We start from the raw sequence: 16,944 nt of genomic DNA on the forward strand, positions 1-16,944 counted from the left end.
TGTGCAATTCAAGGCTTGCAATATGTAACAGCTAACCTACACAAACCATATGTAATCCTTTGCACTTTGGTTCATCTACTATTTTAATTCTTCTGATATCCCAGTGTCCCATATTTTTTCCATTTAGTACCCATAAGTACAGCTAGATGGCTCAGTGGATAGAGCTCCAAGCCTGGAGACAGAAAGACGTGTTTTCTTGAGTTCAAATCTGACCTCAGATACTTGCTAGCTGTGTGACCGTAGGCAAGTCACATAACCCTGTTTGCCTCAGTTGTTCATCTGTAAAATGAGCTGGAGAAGGAAATGACAGACCACTCTGGTATCTTTGCTAAGAAAGTCCCAGATGGGGCCATGAAGAGTCAGGCACAACTGAAAAAGGACCAAACAACAAAAAGCAACTCTAAGAGAATACTGATGCACAAATGATGGCCTTTTGTACCAAAGGGCACCTTGATTTCCAGTTTTCTAAGTGCAGCTGAATCATATCTTTTTCATGTATATAATGAATTGTAAAATACTTATCCAAAATCTCTTTTAATTTTGTACAAATATTATCCCACATAGAAACCATTTTTATGAAAATATTATTTGTTTGATAGAATTTATCCTAATAACATTAACAACTGAAAACACCTTTACCCAATGGAGCTTTCAGAAAAGACATTGAAATACAATTTTTTTTGATATACAACTGGACTCAATAATGATATTTATAGGTTTCAGTAATCTACTCCAAACTTCACTTTTGATACATAAAGAAACAAGTACCAGAAATGCTAAATGAATTGTCCAAAGTCATTCAGGTAGTAAATGGCAGAGCCAGAATTTGAAGCTACATTCTTTTTACTTGTTCTTCTTTCTACTTTTCCAAGCTGCTACGCTAGAAACAAAGTTTTAGAAAAATCAAAACTATGAGAATTAAGTGTCATTAGAGAAGACTGGAGAAGGTTTTTGCGATAAGCTTTGAAAGAGATAGGTTGCATACAGTTATACACTGCTCCCAAAGCCTTGAAAATGCACTAAGGCTTTTGGGACATCCTACAGAATTCCAGCTGAAGCATACTCCGGTAGCCAATATAAATCACTATAATAATGAATTAGTCTTTTGGAAGTGACTGGATATCTTTCGTTTAACACATTTCCATTAGAAGCAAAGATTGTGAGGGAATAGGAAGCAATCTGACTATACCATAGTTGGGTACAAAATATCTGCACAGCAGTGTCTACTTTGACAGGATTCAACAGCAGTGTTGAATGGAGATAAGCAATGAGATAAAAAAGGAGACAGTGTCAAAAATCTACACATCATCTTATCAAGGACCACTTTTAAAGAAATTGAATGTGAAGTCATGCATACTATTACATCAATTTCTTTGTAGTCCCCTAAGTGTCCTTTCCTTTCCTTTTTCATGGAATTCATGAATAACTCAAGCTAATACAAATAGCCCAAAGCCACATTTATACTAATGCAGACTAAATGAGATTTTAACCCTAGACCTCTCTTTGAAAAAATAAAAGAGCTTACCTTTTAATTGGATAGTGTGTTTCATGGAAAAGTAAAGGGTGTAATGTTGATTAGGTTCATGCAATGAAGGAAATGTTTCCACCCCAAGGTCAACATGTGTTGACTTTGAAAATGACAACCAGTAGTCATAGTTTGAGATAATGGCCCCCTCTGACAGGGGTCATTAGAAGAGCTTCTTCATAATTTCCAGAAAATTCATGATAAATGCAAGTGTAGCCCAATGTGAAGGAGACCATTTTTTTCTCCTAGAGGGCTTTGTACAAGTCCTGCCCACACAGCTTGTGGGTTAATAGAGGTGCAACAGCAAGGTTGGATGCAATCAACTTTGATTGTGGGCTTCTCAGAGTTAGTTCATTTTTGCCTTGAGTTCCCTACACAAAAATGCAATTAAGAAACAAGCAGCTTAATGATGTTAATGATTGGTACTCAGAACTCAAAGGTGCTGGCTTAATCAAAAAGTCACAATCTGATTCAAGAATAGATCCTTTTCAACATGCACTTCTCTACCACTGTGGGAGGGGGTTGAGAGCTGCCATGACTCCTTAGGTACAGGATGACTGAGCTTGAGAACCAATCACTTTTCTGGATGGGGATCCAATCAGTTCCTTTGTGACAGTTGGCTATGATGGCAAGTGCAATTCAGGTGGTATGACTACAAATTACTTACTGGAGTCAGAGGAGTTGACATTCATTTTAGATTATGTCGGCCCACAGCACCTATAACTAGCTTTCCAAAAAGTCTTTTTGCTGTGCTAAATCCTCTGGCTCAAGTCACAGAGGGATGCAATTGTTTATATACATAGTAGCTTTAAAAAAGGATGAGGGAGAAGATAAAGCAAATATATGTACTTCTGTGAGGTTAAAACATTATTATGTCTCTTTCAGTTTACCAGTGTAATAAGTGCTGACCTATGTCTTATTTAAAACAAATAATTTCAGTAGCCGAAAGTCATATGGACAGCATGCAAAATCAAATTCATTCTGTAATAACTCTAACCAGATCCGAAGTTTACATTTAGTCCTAAATAGGGTGGAAAGAATGTCACATTAAATTATTTTACCAAATGTTATCAGTATCTTTATAACAGCTCAGTAGCAGCTAGAAAATATATGACCTTTCAGAAAGACTCTTTATCTAAGGTCCTTCCAAAACATCTTGCCACATATAATATTGGCATACACTTCTATAGTGCTTTAAGCTGAGTGAAAACCTTTAACCCAAGGCAGCCCATTCCACTTTGAGCTATCTATAATTATTACAATGTGTACCCCCACCTTTTTCCCCAACTGATATTAAGCCTCTATTTCCCTCTTTGAAGCTTTCACTCATTAAGCATAGTTCTGCCCTCTGAGGTCAAGTAGAATAATCATTATTGTCCGCATTTTACAGATGAGGAAACTAGGGAACTGAGAGGTAAAAAAAACTTGACAGAGGTTGCATATATATTTATTTAGGTTCTGTATACGTGAACATATGCACACATAATATTTTTAATGAAAATGGAAGTAGGCAGTACAAATTAGCAATTTTAGCAAGAACAACATGATGCAAAATATTACAATGTAAAAAGCTACCAAAATGGAGCGCAAAGAAGTGTCTGTATTATAAAAAAGAGGGTCCTGGAAATACAGGGAAAGAGATTGAAATGAGTAAAGTTAAAAGTAACTATACACTCTAACTGCTTTCAATAAACATATTTATTACAGCTTTGTATTGCCAGAGTCCAATTGGCTGGGACAGCATCAACCTAAAATAGCTGGCATTATTGCCCCCTTAACTTCTCATTGTTTTGTTGTAAATTCAATAGATATTGAACAGCACATCTTGTGATTTAGAAAGAACATTGCAATATATATTTGTGAAAAAGGGAAAAAAAGAAAAGAAAAATTAAGCATTTTTCTGCATTCTCTAATCCATCTGATAACTAGAATGTTTCCTGACTCTTCCAGTCTTTCAGAATTAGTAGCTATAGTTGTGGGCCACCCAATGCTAGAAAATAAATCATATATGATTTTCAAAGCACAGTCACTAAAAGTCTTTGAAGGACTCACCAAGCCTGAAAGTTCACCTAGTTTCAGGCTTGATGATAATACCCAAGCTCCTTTCTTGTATGACAGAAGGCTATCACAGGTTTGCAAACCTTTAGTGGAAAATTGATGTTCTGAAATAAATTTCCTTTGGTTTGAAATTCGGAGATATACAAGCAGGTTGCAGTGCCAACAGAGAGGGGGAAAATGTCAGATTTCATACAAAGCCTGACCAAACTAAAATGGTGGGAAAAAAAAAGAAAAATGGTTTAGAAATAGTGACTGATACATGGAAACACATACTAAATATGTATTAATTCTCTGACTATATTTTGGGTCAGGGAAGCTAGTTAATGCAGGCAGTAAAAAGGACAATATTGACCACAGAAAGCTTGTGTTAATAGTACTGGGGGCAAAACAGCTCTAGAGGGTGGGCCCTCTGACTCTACCAGCCTCCACAGTAGAGATATACAGCCAGATAAGGAGAAAAAAAAAATCTGTAGTCTGGAGCACCTGAAAAAAAAAATTAAAAGCCCTTAACTGTGAGATTGGAGATATGGCAAGACAGCTGGCCTCTATCCTTGATGACCCTATACAGTCAGACCTGCTGCCTATCCATGCTGACCCATATTTCAAGGCTCTTTCTTAGAGGGATGTGGCCCCTCTTGAAGAGACCTTGGAGGGAGCACTGCTGGGGGTACTTTACTCAGGTCACTCATGCAAGGCCCAGAGATAATTTTGCAAGGTCTTCTCGATGTTGAGGATTACATAGGACTGTGCCATGTAAATACCAGTGCATACACCAAATGCAAAGCTCATCACTGCAGATATCCTCAATGTGGTGACAGCATAGACAACCAGGAAGCCTTGAGAAAAGGACATGAGAATAATAGACCTTCCTGTTTCACATCAATCTTGACCTCCTCCTCTAGTTACCACTGTAGATCTTCCAGCTGAATCTTCAGGAAAGCCTGGTCCTTCACCTTGGACATCAAGTCCTTGTCATCCACCATCTTCCCCACAACCTCCAACTTACTTTTTAAATGCTCTTCATTAAACTAATTCATATCATTGAATTTCAGTTTCCTCATTTAGAAAAGGAAAAGATTTAAATGCCTCTTTAATATCTCTTGCAGCTCTAAATGATATATTTTTTTATAATTTTATAATCATCCTAATTATATAAATAAGCACGGTGTAATTGAAAGAGATCTGAACTTGGATTCAGAGAGCTTGAATTCTAATCTGAGCTGTGTTCTTTACTACCTGTATAATCCTAGCCAAGTCACTTAACCACTTTGGACTGAATAAAAAAAAAGATATTTAGCTTAAAAAACTGGTTTGGTAGCTTAAATAAGGAAAGTTTTGAGGTGAAGGATTAAGGAAGAAATGTGCTGTTTGAATGGTTATCATTCCGATGAGAAATTTGACTTGTTCTCCTTGGCCCTAGAGGGCTAAATTGGGAATAATAGTAGGAGTTGTGATGTGCTTTAAGGCTTGGTGTAAGAAAATAGTAGCTTCTTGGGGAGAGAGTTCTAAAGCTGTGATTTTGTCATCAGCATGGGAACCTCCTTTCCTGAGTACTCATTCGCCAAATGTGGATGGGTGAAATCTCCGCATAACCTTAAAGAATGTCCTGTATACTACCATCCCTCTATTCTGCCAAACATCCTTGAATGGAATAGGCACTTGACAAAGCCCTGATCACTCCTCTTTAGGGATGGTGAAGAGGTTATTCTTCTTTCTGGTATCAATCATTACAGATGGTCTCTGAGGTTTCTTTCAATCCTGATAATCTGAATATGATGGAAAACTACTGAGAATTACAAATAAAAACTAACCAGCCATTTTATGGGAAGAGGATGGAGCACATCATGTGTAACTTGATTGATTTCACAAACCAAATTTATGTAAAATTTCATGAAAAACAAGTTTGTTTTTGATTTTTCAAGAAAAATATAGATAACTTTCACACATGATTTATTAAATGCCGAATATTTGGAGGACATCAAGAGAATGCCTGAAGACTAGAATGATTATTTTAATCCACTGAGAAAGAATTACAACATATTATATGCACAGTAATTGTCCTGAATCTCACATTGATTTTGATCCAAACCAGGTTTTGAATTTGATATCTCTAAAAGAGTGGCTGCCTAAACTCCTAATCTGTCTTTGCAAAGTATCTCTTAGAGTTCTCTGAATGGAACTATCTCTAATTTAGCTGAATTTTCTTCATTTTGACAATTGGTAGTAACCTGATTAGCATGTTAGTCAACATTTAATTAGCACCTACTTTGGACAAGTAAAAAACTGGTTTTTTGCAAACTAACAACTGACGTGCCAAATTCAATAGTTTTTTTTTCCAGTCTTTCTTCTCCTTGACCTTTCTGCAACATGTGATGCTGTTCATGATTCCAATGTTCCTTATATTCCCTCCTCCTTTGGCTTCTAATTTACAATATTTTTCTGCCTATCCAACTACTCCTTCTCAGCCTCCTTTGCTAGTTTATTGTTCAATATTTATTACGTCTGCTGTGTGTAAGTCTCTGTGCTAAATATACAAAGACAAAAATATGAAAAATATTCCTTACCTTATGCGAATCTACATTCTGCTACGAAGAGGTTGGGGAAAAATAGGGATGGGAAGGAGGAAGTATAGAACAAGTACACACCTAAGTATAGTACAAATAAACTTGAAGGGCAGAATATTAATAATTTGGAAGCAGTGGTGAAATAGTGAATGTTTCATAAAAGAGGTGAAAAATGAGCTTGAAGGAAGACAATATGTCTTAAAAGCAAAGATCAGGGCATTCCAGGCATAGGCAAAGGCTTACACAGATGTATGCAGGGGAAAGATGGAGTATTTAGTTCAGGATAAATTTCAGTAGACAGATCTATTTGAATCAGAGTTTTTGAAGAATAGTAATATGAAATAAGACCCCAAAAAGTAGGTAGAGTCAGACTATAGAAGGCCAAGCTAAGGATTTTGGATTTTATGGGGTAACCACTAAAAGATTTTTTTTGTTGAGTGACATTGTCAGACCTGGGCCTTAGGAAGATGGTTTTTGCAAGTTTTTGGAAGATGAATCAGAGAGGAAACAAAGTGCAAAGAAGGAGACCAGATGCTCCAGTCACTGCTCCTCAGCTCCAGCAGGTTTCTAACTGCTCATCGGACATTTATACCTATATATCCAAGAGATACCTCAAATTTATCATGTCCAAAGCTGAAATCATATTTTCTACAACCCCAAAGTCTGTCCTTCCTGCCAACTTTCCAGTTTTTGATTGATCGCACCTTGTTTCTCACTTTTGAATACACTGTTTGTTGACTCTTCACTCTACTACACCTTCTTCATGTTACCATGATGTCTTGTCAATTCTACTTTGGTAATATCTAATATCCATTCACACCTTCACTCACACTACCACCATCCTGTTTCAGGTTCTTTTTATGTCTCAACTGGGCTAAGTAGTCCCCATACCTCAATCTCACCCTTATTCCATCTGCCAGTCACCCAGCTGCTGAAAGAACATTCTCAGTTGTGAAGTCTGTTGTTACTGCTTTGTTCAAAAGCCACCAAGAACTCCTCAATGTATGGAGCTCTCCTTAGTCAAAGATTGAAGGCCTTTCAGAACATGGCTATAGTACACCTTTTTCAGTACACCCCTCTTCATTCATTCCACATTAAAACCTAGTTTAAATGGTTTATTACTGCATCATGCTTTTCCATCTCTTTGTATCCACCATCTGCAAGCCATTTCCCATGCCTGGAATGCACTTCCTCAAGGTCTCTGCTTCTTAAATCCTTCTCTTCCCTTAAAATCCAGTTGAAGTGCTGGATTTTTTTGTAAAGTGCATGGTAGGCTAGTCCTTATTCAGACAGGTTTGGTGCTTTAAGTTCAGATTTGAAATGAAATGAGACAATTATAGACCTTCCATCATTGCAAGATGGTTTACTTAAACATAGCTTAGGAAAGAATATTCAGCAAGCATGTAACACTGATACAGGTGAATATAAGTTTCTTGCCTCAGTGTTTTTCATACTGGTATACCAGTCAAACCTAAAGGAAAACAGTTCTTGTCTCCTCATGGTCTGGCTTCTATATGTAAGCCACCATGAAGTTATATCAGTTCACCAAGCCTTAGGCCTCTGAGACAATTAAGTCCTAAGGATGGTTTCAATATCTTCAAAGGAAACAGTAGCACAGTCTACATGGCAGATACTGCTTTTCCCCCACACCTCAGTTGAAAGCGGTTTCTTCCTCTTCGACTTTATTACAGCAATTTGTCTAAATTTATCCTTTAATGTTATCAGCTTCTTCCTTATATCGTATTGGTTTATGTACATATTTTAGCAATATTGATAACCTCATTACAGTAGTGTCAGGTTTTTTAAGGCTTTGATTTGTTATGTGCCTTGGACCACATGTAGTACACTGTGTTAACATCAGCTAAGTATTATAATACTTGCATCTCTGTTGTTATCATTCAGAATTTAAGATTCACATGCGCTACCATATTTGATATCTTTTGGAATGCTCACCAATTTTGTGACTACTTGATATATTTGCACTGAAATAAAAGGCTTAAACCTTCAATCACCTCTTGGACTGTCCCAGCTAGGGCCTATTTAAAATACAAACTGTGTGTTTCTTTGTTGGTAAAAATCCTGTAGACAGCTATGCTTTCCCCCAAATCAGAGTGACTGTATGGCAAAAGTAGTAAATGTTTCTCTATTTATCCTTGACCAGTTAGTTAAAATAGCCAATTAAATTCAGTATAAGGTGATTGTGTCAGAATGTCCTTTGACTGAATTGCAATCCTTAAATGATCCGATTGATGTGTGTGTCTATCCCTCCAATTTGCTTCCAAGCACTGTGAGGGCAGAAACTGTGTCATTTTTTGTTTTTGCATCCCCAGTTCTGAGCACAGAAGCTATCACATAAATGATGCTTATTAAATATTTCCTGAATTGGAAGGCACTAAGTAAAGAATTTTGAAACATAAGGAAACCTATAGTCCCATTTCACTTGAAAGAAATGTGCAGCTGAAATTAGCTCAATATACAAAACATTTAAAAATGATAGGTTGTTAACTTCCTATCAATAACTAGAAGTTTCTCCTCTTTCAGCATCTTCCTTCTCCATTCCTTTCTAATATTATTATTATGCTATCCTTGAGAGCCTCTGCCATAGGAAAATGAAATGGAACTCTACTCTGCTGTGTAGTGTATCCTTTCTCAATTATTTATGGGCTAATTGTTTTGTCTTTTGATTATCCAGGCCCTTTGTTTCCATCTCTTGCCTTCTTTCCACTGTCTGCCTTTAGATAATTCTGTAATCCTTCTACCTTTCATAGCCCATGGCTTATATTTACACAACACATTATAACTGATTCAATTTTATTCAATTCAATAAGAATTTGAGGACCTACTTACTCTGTATCAGATACTGTGCTAAGCCCCTGGGATACAAATCATCAAAAAATAAATAAAATCAGTCCCTTTCTTCTAGAAGCATTTATTCTATTAGGGAGAAATGAAATAGATAAGTAAATACAAAATAATTGCAAAGGAAATACAAATAATTGAATGAGCACAGAACACTAACAAAATGCTTTTCTTGAAATAACATCATGAAGTAGGAAGTGTAAACATTATCATTATATCCATAATACAGAAAAGAAACAATCTCACTTCACAGAAAATGAAGTCACTTTTCCAAGTTCATACAGCTATAACTCTAAGTGATGAAACCGATACTTCAGTGAAGGTCTTCTGACTCCAACACTACTCTTCCTTTTACTGAATAATATTGACTTTATGACCTCCAAAAAATTGTCTGAAAACACTGAGATGAAAGCTTATCAAAATATATTTTCTTCAGTGACCTAAGACACTGGAGATTAAGATTTTTTTAATTGTTTTTTTTGTTAGAATTCTGTGAACTGTACTAATGATGTGTTAGTATTTTACTATATCAATATAGCATTTTTTTAAAAAAAAGATAGTTCTTTCTTAACCCTTTCTAAGCCACTTTTCCTTAGATTTCGAATTATGTATTTTAAAAAGCATTTTATTTTTCCAATTATATGTAGACAATTTTTAGCAGTCATTTTTATAAAATTTTGAATTCCAAATTTTCTCCCTCCCTCCCTATTACTCCACTTCTCCTAAAATGGTAAGCAATTTGATATAGGTTACATATGTGCAATCATGTAAAACATCTTCATATTAGTCATGTTCTAATAGAAGAAATGGATCAAGTGAAAAAAAAATACATGAAAAATAAAGAAAGTGAAAATAGTATGCTTTGATATGCATTCAAAGTCCAACAGTTCTTTCTCTGGATATGAATAGCATTTTCCATCATGAGTCCTTTGGAATTGCTGAGAGGAGCTAAGTCATTCATAGGTTATGATTACACAATATTGTTGTTACTATGTACAATGTTCTCCTTATTCTGCTCATTTCACTTTGTATCAGTTCATGTAAGTCTTTCCAGGTTTTTCTGAAATCTGCCTGCTCTTTATTTCTTAGTGCTACTTTCATATACCACAACTTGTTCAGCCATTCCTGAAGTGAATGGCATCCCCTCAATTTCCAATTATTTCCCACCACAAAAAGAACTAGTTTAAATATTTTTGTACATATAGGTCCTTTTTTTCCCTATGAACTCTTTAGGATACTTTTGTGGTATTGGTGGATCAAATGAGATGCACAGTTCAATTGCCTTTTGGTTCTCCAGAAGGGTTGTATTAGTTTACAACTCTACCAACAGTGTATTAGTGGTATGATTTTTTTCCACATGCTCTCTAACATTTATAATTTTCCTTTCTGTAATATTAGCCAATATAATAGGCATGAAGTAGTACCTCAGAGTTGTTTTAATTTGCATTTCTCTATTCAAAAGTGATTTAGAGCATTTCTTCTTATGACTATAGATATCTTTGAATTCTTCATCTGAAAACTCCCTGTTCATATCCTTTGACCATTTATCAGTTGGAAAATGGCTTGTATTCTTATAAATTTGAGTCAGTTTTCCATATATTTGAGAAATGTGTCCTTTATCAGAGACATTTGCTGTAAAGATCGTTTCCCAGCTTTCTGCTTGTCTTCCAATCGTCTTTGCATTGGTTTTATTTGTGCAAAAACTTTTTAATTTGATATAACCAGAGTTCTATGTTTTATATTTTGTAATGCCCTTTACCTCTTATTTGGTTATGAATTCTTCCCTTCTCCATGGATCTGAAAAGCAAATTATTCCTTTCTCTCCTAATTTGCTCATGCTATCCACCCTGTATGTCTATATCATGTACTGATTTTGATCTTATCTTGGTATATGGTGAAAGACATTGGTCTATACTTAATTTCTGCCACATTGTTTTCCAGTTTTCCCAGCAGTTTTTGTCAAATAGTGAGTTATTATCCCAGAAGCTAGCATATTTGGATTTATCAGAACTCAGTTAAGATGGCAATTTCCTACTGTGTCTTCTGTACCTAATCTATACCACTGATCTACCACTCCATTTCTTAGACAGTAACAAATAATTTTGATGATTGCCACTTCATAAAGTAGGGTTTTTTTGTAAATTAATTTATTTTTAGTTTTCAATATTAGCTTCCATAAGATTTTGAGTTCGAAATTTTCTTCCCCTCCTTTCCCTCTTCCCTCTGATAGTGTGCAATCTGATATAGGCTTTACATTTACATTCATGTTAAACATGTTTTCACCTTAGTCATGTTGTATAGAAAAATTAGAACCAATGACAGGAAATGTGGGAAGGAGAAACAAAAGAAAACAAAGAGAGAGAGCAAATACACTGCTTCAAGCTGCACTCAGACTCCACAGTTCTTTCTCTGGATATGGATAGCATTTTTCATCATGAGTCTTTTGGAATTATCTTAGATCCTTGCATTGCTGAAAAGAACTAAGTCTATCAAAGTCAATCATTGCACAATGTATCTGTTACTCTGTACAATGTTCTTCTGGTTCTGCTCATTTCGCTCAGCATCAGTTCATATAATTCTTTTCAGGTTTTTTTGACACTTGCTCATCACTTCTAATAGCACAATAGTATTCCATTACATTCATATAGCACAACTTGTTCAGCCATTCCTGAATTGATGGGTATCTTGTCAATTCTTTACCACCACAAAAAGAGCTGCTAGGAACATTTTCGTACATGTGGGTCCTTTTCCCATTTGGTTGATCTCTTTGGAATGCAGACCCACAAATGGTACTGCTGGGTAAAAGGGTATGCACAATTTTATAACCCTTTGGGTATAGCTCCAAATTGCTCTGCAGAATGGTTGGATCAATTCACAACTCCACCAAGAATGCATTAGTATTCCAATTTTCCCACATCATCTCCAACATTCATCATTTTCCTGTTTTATCATGTTAGCCAATCTGATAGGTGTGATATGGTACCTCTGAGTTGTTTTGATTTGCATTTCTCTAATCAGTAGTGATTTAATGCATTTTTTTATTTGACTATAGATAGCTTTATTTTCTTCATCTGAAAACTGCCTTTCATATCTTTTGGAAATTTATCAATTGGGTAATGATTTGTATATAATGTAGTTTTAGGTCTGGTAAAGCTAGTCCCTCTTCCTTTGCATTTTTAGTAATTCTCTTAATATTCTTTTGTTATTTTAAATGAATTCTGTTATTTTTTCTTGCTCTATAAAATAATTTTTTTGGTAATTTGATTGGTATGACATGGAATAAGTAAATTATTTAGGCAGAATTGTCATTTTTATTATATTGGCTCAGTTATTTTTTCCAATTGTTTAGATCTTGCTTTGTGGGAAAGGTGTCTTGTAATTGTGTTCATATGCTTTCTGGGTTTGTCTTGGCAGGGAGACTTCCAAGTATTTTACATTATCTACAGCTATTTTAAATTGAATTTCTCTTCTAGATCTTGTTGCTGAACTTTGTTGGTAATAAATAGAAATGCTGATGATTTATGTGGGTTTACTTTATATCCTGCAACTTTGCTAAAGTTGTTAATTATTTCATGTAATGTTTTAGTAGATTCTTTTGAGTTCTCTACCATCATATAATCTGCAAAGAGTGATAGATTTGTTTCCTCATTGCCTATTCTAATTACTTCATTTTTTTCTTTTCCTATTGCTATACCTAACATTTATAGTACAATACTGAACAAAGGAGGTAATAATGGTCATTGTTGCTTCACCCCTGATTGTGTTGGAAAGGCTTATCCCCCTTACAGATCATGCCTGCTGATGATTTTACACACATACTACTTATCATTTTAAGGAAAGCTCCATTTATTCCTATACTCTCTAGTATTTTTATTAGAAATAGGTGCTATATTTTGTCAAAAGCTTTTTCAAAATTTCTTGCATAATCCTATGAAATCTGTTGGTTTTGCTATTGATGTGGTCAATTATGCTGATGGTTTTCTCAATATTGAATCAGATTTGCATTTCTGATACAAATCTCTTCTGGTCATATTATATAATCCTTGTGATGATACATTGCTGTAATCTCACTAGTATTTATTTAATTTTTTTGCATCAATATTTATCAGAGAAATTGGTCTATAGTTTTCTTTCTCTGTTTTAGCTCTTCTTGATTTAGTTACCAGCACCATATTTATGTCGTAAAAGGAATTTGTTAGGGCCCCTCCTTTGCATATTTTCCCAAATAGTTTATATAGTATTGGAAATAATTGCTTTTTAATGTTTGGTAGAATGCACACGTGAAGTCATTTCGCTTTGGGTATTTTTCCTAATGTAGTTTATTCATGGCTTCTTCCATTTATTTTTCTAAAATAGGTTTATTTAGGTGCTCTATTTCCTCTTCTCTTAATCTGGACAGTTTATATTTTCGTAAATCTTCACCAATTTTGCTCAGATTGTCAGATTTATTGGTATATAATGGGGCAAAATATTCCCTAATGTTTGCTTTAATTGGCTCTTCATTGGTGATGACTTCACTCTTTCATTTTGGATACTGGATATTTGGTTTGCTTTTTTTTTTTCTTTTTTAAATCAAATTAAACAATAATTCATCTCATTGATTTTTTTCATAAAATTAGCTCCTAGTTTTATTTATTAACTGAGTAATTTTCTTACTTTCAAATTTATTAATCTCACCTTTGGTTTACAGGATGTCCAATTTGGTGTTCAATTGGAGATTTTTAATTTGTTCTTTTTCTAGTTTTTTTTTTAGTTGTATGCTCAATTCATTGATTTTCTCTTTATCTATTTTATTAATGTAACAATTTAGAGAAATAAATTTTTCCCAAAGTACTGCTTTAGCTGTGTCCCATAAATTTTGGTATGATGTCTTATTGTTGTCACTCTGTGTAAGAAAATTGATTGTTTCTATGATTTGTTTTTTGACTCATTCTTTAGGATTACATTCTTTAGTTTTCAATTAATTTTGAGTCCATCTTCTCACTGCTACTTATTGAATATGATTTTTATTGTGTGATAATCCAAAAAATGATGCATTTAATATTTTTGTCTTTTTACATTTGATGTTGAGGGTTTTATGCCCTGATACATAGTAAATTTTTGTGTAGGTGTCGTGTACTCCTGAGAAAAAGGTATATTCTTTTTTATCCTCATTTAGTTTTCTCCAGAGGTCTATCTTTTCAAACTAATAGTTTACTTTTGATGCTAAAGATGTTGATTTTTTTTTTCCTTTCAAATTTGGTGTTTCTTCTAGCACTGAAACTTTTTTACTGCCCTCTATAATTAAAGTATAATAATATTTATAGTGGATAGTCATTGAATGTCTTTTGGAGGTGATTAAACTCCAGAACCAATTTGACATATTTGATAACCAGTAAAACCACTTTGCTACTTAAGATTTATATTTAGAAAATGCTAATATTTGTTATGAAATAGAGCAAAGAATGACACTCCACACAATGGCAAATTAATATTTTTAAAAGGAATGGATCAATGATTCTTTTTCACTGAAAAAGAGAGTCATTAAATGGACATTTTAATTAAGATGTTCTTCTGAATTGATTTGTTGTATTTTAAGACAATTATACATTCAAACATTTTTGTGTCATCATCTAACACAAAGATTCAAGATTATAACAAAAAGAATTATGTCAAATTTAAGTTCTTAAATTTTTTTTGTTTATTTTTTGGGGAGGAGTTTTGTAAAATATTTATTTAATATTTTATTTCCCCGCAATTACACATAGAAACAATTTTAAATATTTATTGTTTAAAATTTTGAGTTCCAAATTCTCTGTCCCTCCATCCACTTCCCCTACCCTGAGACTGAAAGCAATTTGATCAATTATTTTCTTCTTCTTCTCTCTCTCTCTCTCTCTCTCTCTCTCTCTCTCTCTCTCTCTCTCTCTCTCTCTCTCTCTCTCTTTCTTTCTCTCAGCTAGTCAGTGGGGTTAAGTGACTTGCCTAGGGTCACATAGCTAGTGAGTGTTATGTGTCTGAGGCCAGATTTAGACTCAAATCCTCCTGACTCAAGGACCAATGCTTTATCCACTATGCCACCTACTTGACCCACAATTATTGTTTTTTAAAAAGTTCACAAACTCCAGATTTAGAACTTCTTATCTAAACAAAATCATAATGTTATACCATATATTCACAGTTAACAATGAACTATCTGGATGATGGGGTCAGGCACAGTTGGAAAATTTAAGCTGCTTTTGCAACTCAAAGGCAGCATTTCTTTTACTCGTATATGTCTATGAGTTTCTCAAAATATCTCCCATTATGTCCCATCATGAACATGCAAAAGCCTTTGGATACCTTCCCATCTGGTCCTAAGACTCAACTTCTTTATGTGATTCTTGCCCTACTCACTCTCCTAGACATATGGATTGCTGGAGGAACTATGCTAAAAAAAAATCATCTTTCTGATGGCTTATAATTGTACACTATGGGTTTGCAGCAGCATCCACTAAGCTAAAAGAGATTCAGCCTAGGTTACCACGAAATTCATCAAAGAAAGGTGTATAATCTGTGTTATCAGTCACTCAATAAATATTTATTAAAAATCTACTAGCATTACTTGACTATTCTCAGCAAAATGATGATCCAAAACAAATTGGAAGAACCTATGATGAAAAAAATGCTCTTCATGTCCAGAGAAAGAACTGATAGTGTCTGAATGCAGATTATGGTATTTTTTTTAACTTTTTTTTTGTTCTGTGTTTTCTTTTGCAACATGACTAATGTGGAAATGTTTTGCATAAGTATACTCAAGTATAACCTATGCTAAATTTCTTGCAATTTGATAGGGGAGAGGACAGAAAGAATTTGGAACTCAACATTTTAAAAAATGAATGTTAAAAATATTGTTTATATGTAACTGATAAAAAATAAATTAAATGTAAAAAAAGAACTGCTATGTACCAAGTACTGACACTGTGCTATACAGTGATGATATAATATTTCCCCCCTCCACCAAAAAAAAAATAAAACACAGTCTCTGCTTTCAAAGAGTTCATGGTTGAAGGAAGGAAATAGCATCTTTAAAAAAAGTGTGTATATATGTCTGTGTGTCTGTGTGTATGCATGTATTTACATATGTAATAAATTGGAAATAAACATATTGTAAGATAATTAAGTTAACAATAACAGAATAAGAAAAATAGTAATAGGAGAGAGAATTAAGGGATATCAGGAAAGGTTTCCCATAGAAGGAGAGATTTTAGTTGCAACTTTTAGTGAAGCCAGGAGGCAGAGACAAAGAGAGTAGGAATTACAACAAGGGGACATGCACTACAGGAGTTGGGATATGGAGTTTTTTGGTTTGCTTTTTTTTGTTGTCTTATTTTGTTTCGGTTTTGAGGAACAGCAAACAGACTGGTGTGATTGGATCAAAGAGTATGTGTAGAAGTGAGTAAGGTGTAAGAAGATTGAAGGTGATGGAGGGGAGGGCAGGTAATAATTAGCTTGAGCACTAAAGACAGGGTTTTATATTTTAATCCCAGATATGTTAGTGAGCCATTGGAGTACAATAAGTATTATGGGTGTGCAATATGGACAAACCTGAACTTTAAGAAAATCACTTAGACATTTGAAGATAGCCTGAAATGCACAGTGCCTTTGGGCAGAGAGACCAATAGGCTGTTTCAATAGTCTGAATGTGAGGTGATGAGGACCTACACAAGGGAGGATGGCAATGTCAGAGTAAAGAAGGGGGCATATGTGAGAGGTTTTATGAAGGTAAAATTGACAGGCTTTAGAAACAGATTTCATGTGGGGTAAAATGAGAGAGAGCAAGGAGTCAAGGATGACAGCTAGATTGTAAGTCTGAGTGACTGGGAGGTTACCTCAACAATAAAAGGGAAGCTAGGAAAAGGGAAGAGTTTGGGAAAAGAAAATAGATAAGTTCATTTTCAACAAGTAAAATAACTATGG

At 34.6% G+C, this 16,944-nt stretch overlaps 1 pseudogene; it reads right to left on the reverse strand.

Moving 5' to 3' along the window:
* Window positions 1–4,255: 4,255 nt before the first annotated feature.
* LOC144456637 (SLC35A4 upstream open reading frame protein pseudogene) lies at window positions 4,256–4,566 on the reverse strand (annotated as a pseudogene).
* Window positions 4,567–16,944: the final 12,378 nt, after the last annotated feature.

This window comes from Phascolarctos cinereus, unplaced genomic scaffold, assembly GCF_003287225.1.
Source record: "Phascolarctos cinereus isolate Bilbo 61053 unplaced genomic scaffold, phaCin_HiC Scaffold_4;HRSCAF=312, whole genome shotgun sequence".
Classification (NCBI taxonomy): Eukaryota; Metazoa; Chordata; class Mammalia; order Diprotodontia; family Phascolarctidae; genus Phascolarctos; species Phascolarctos cinereus.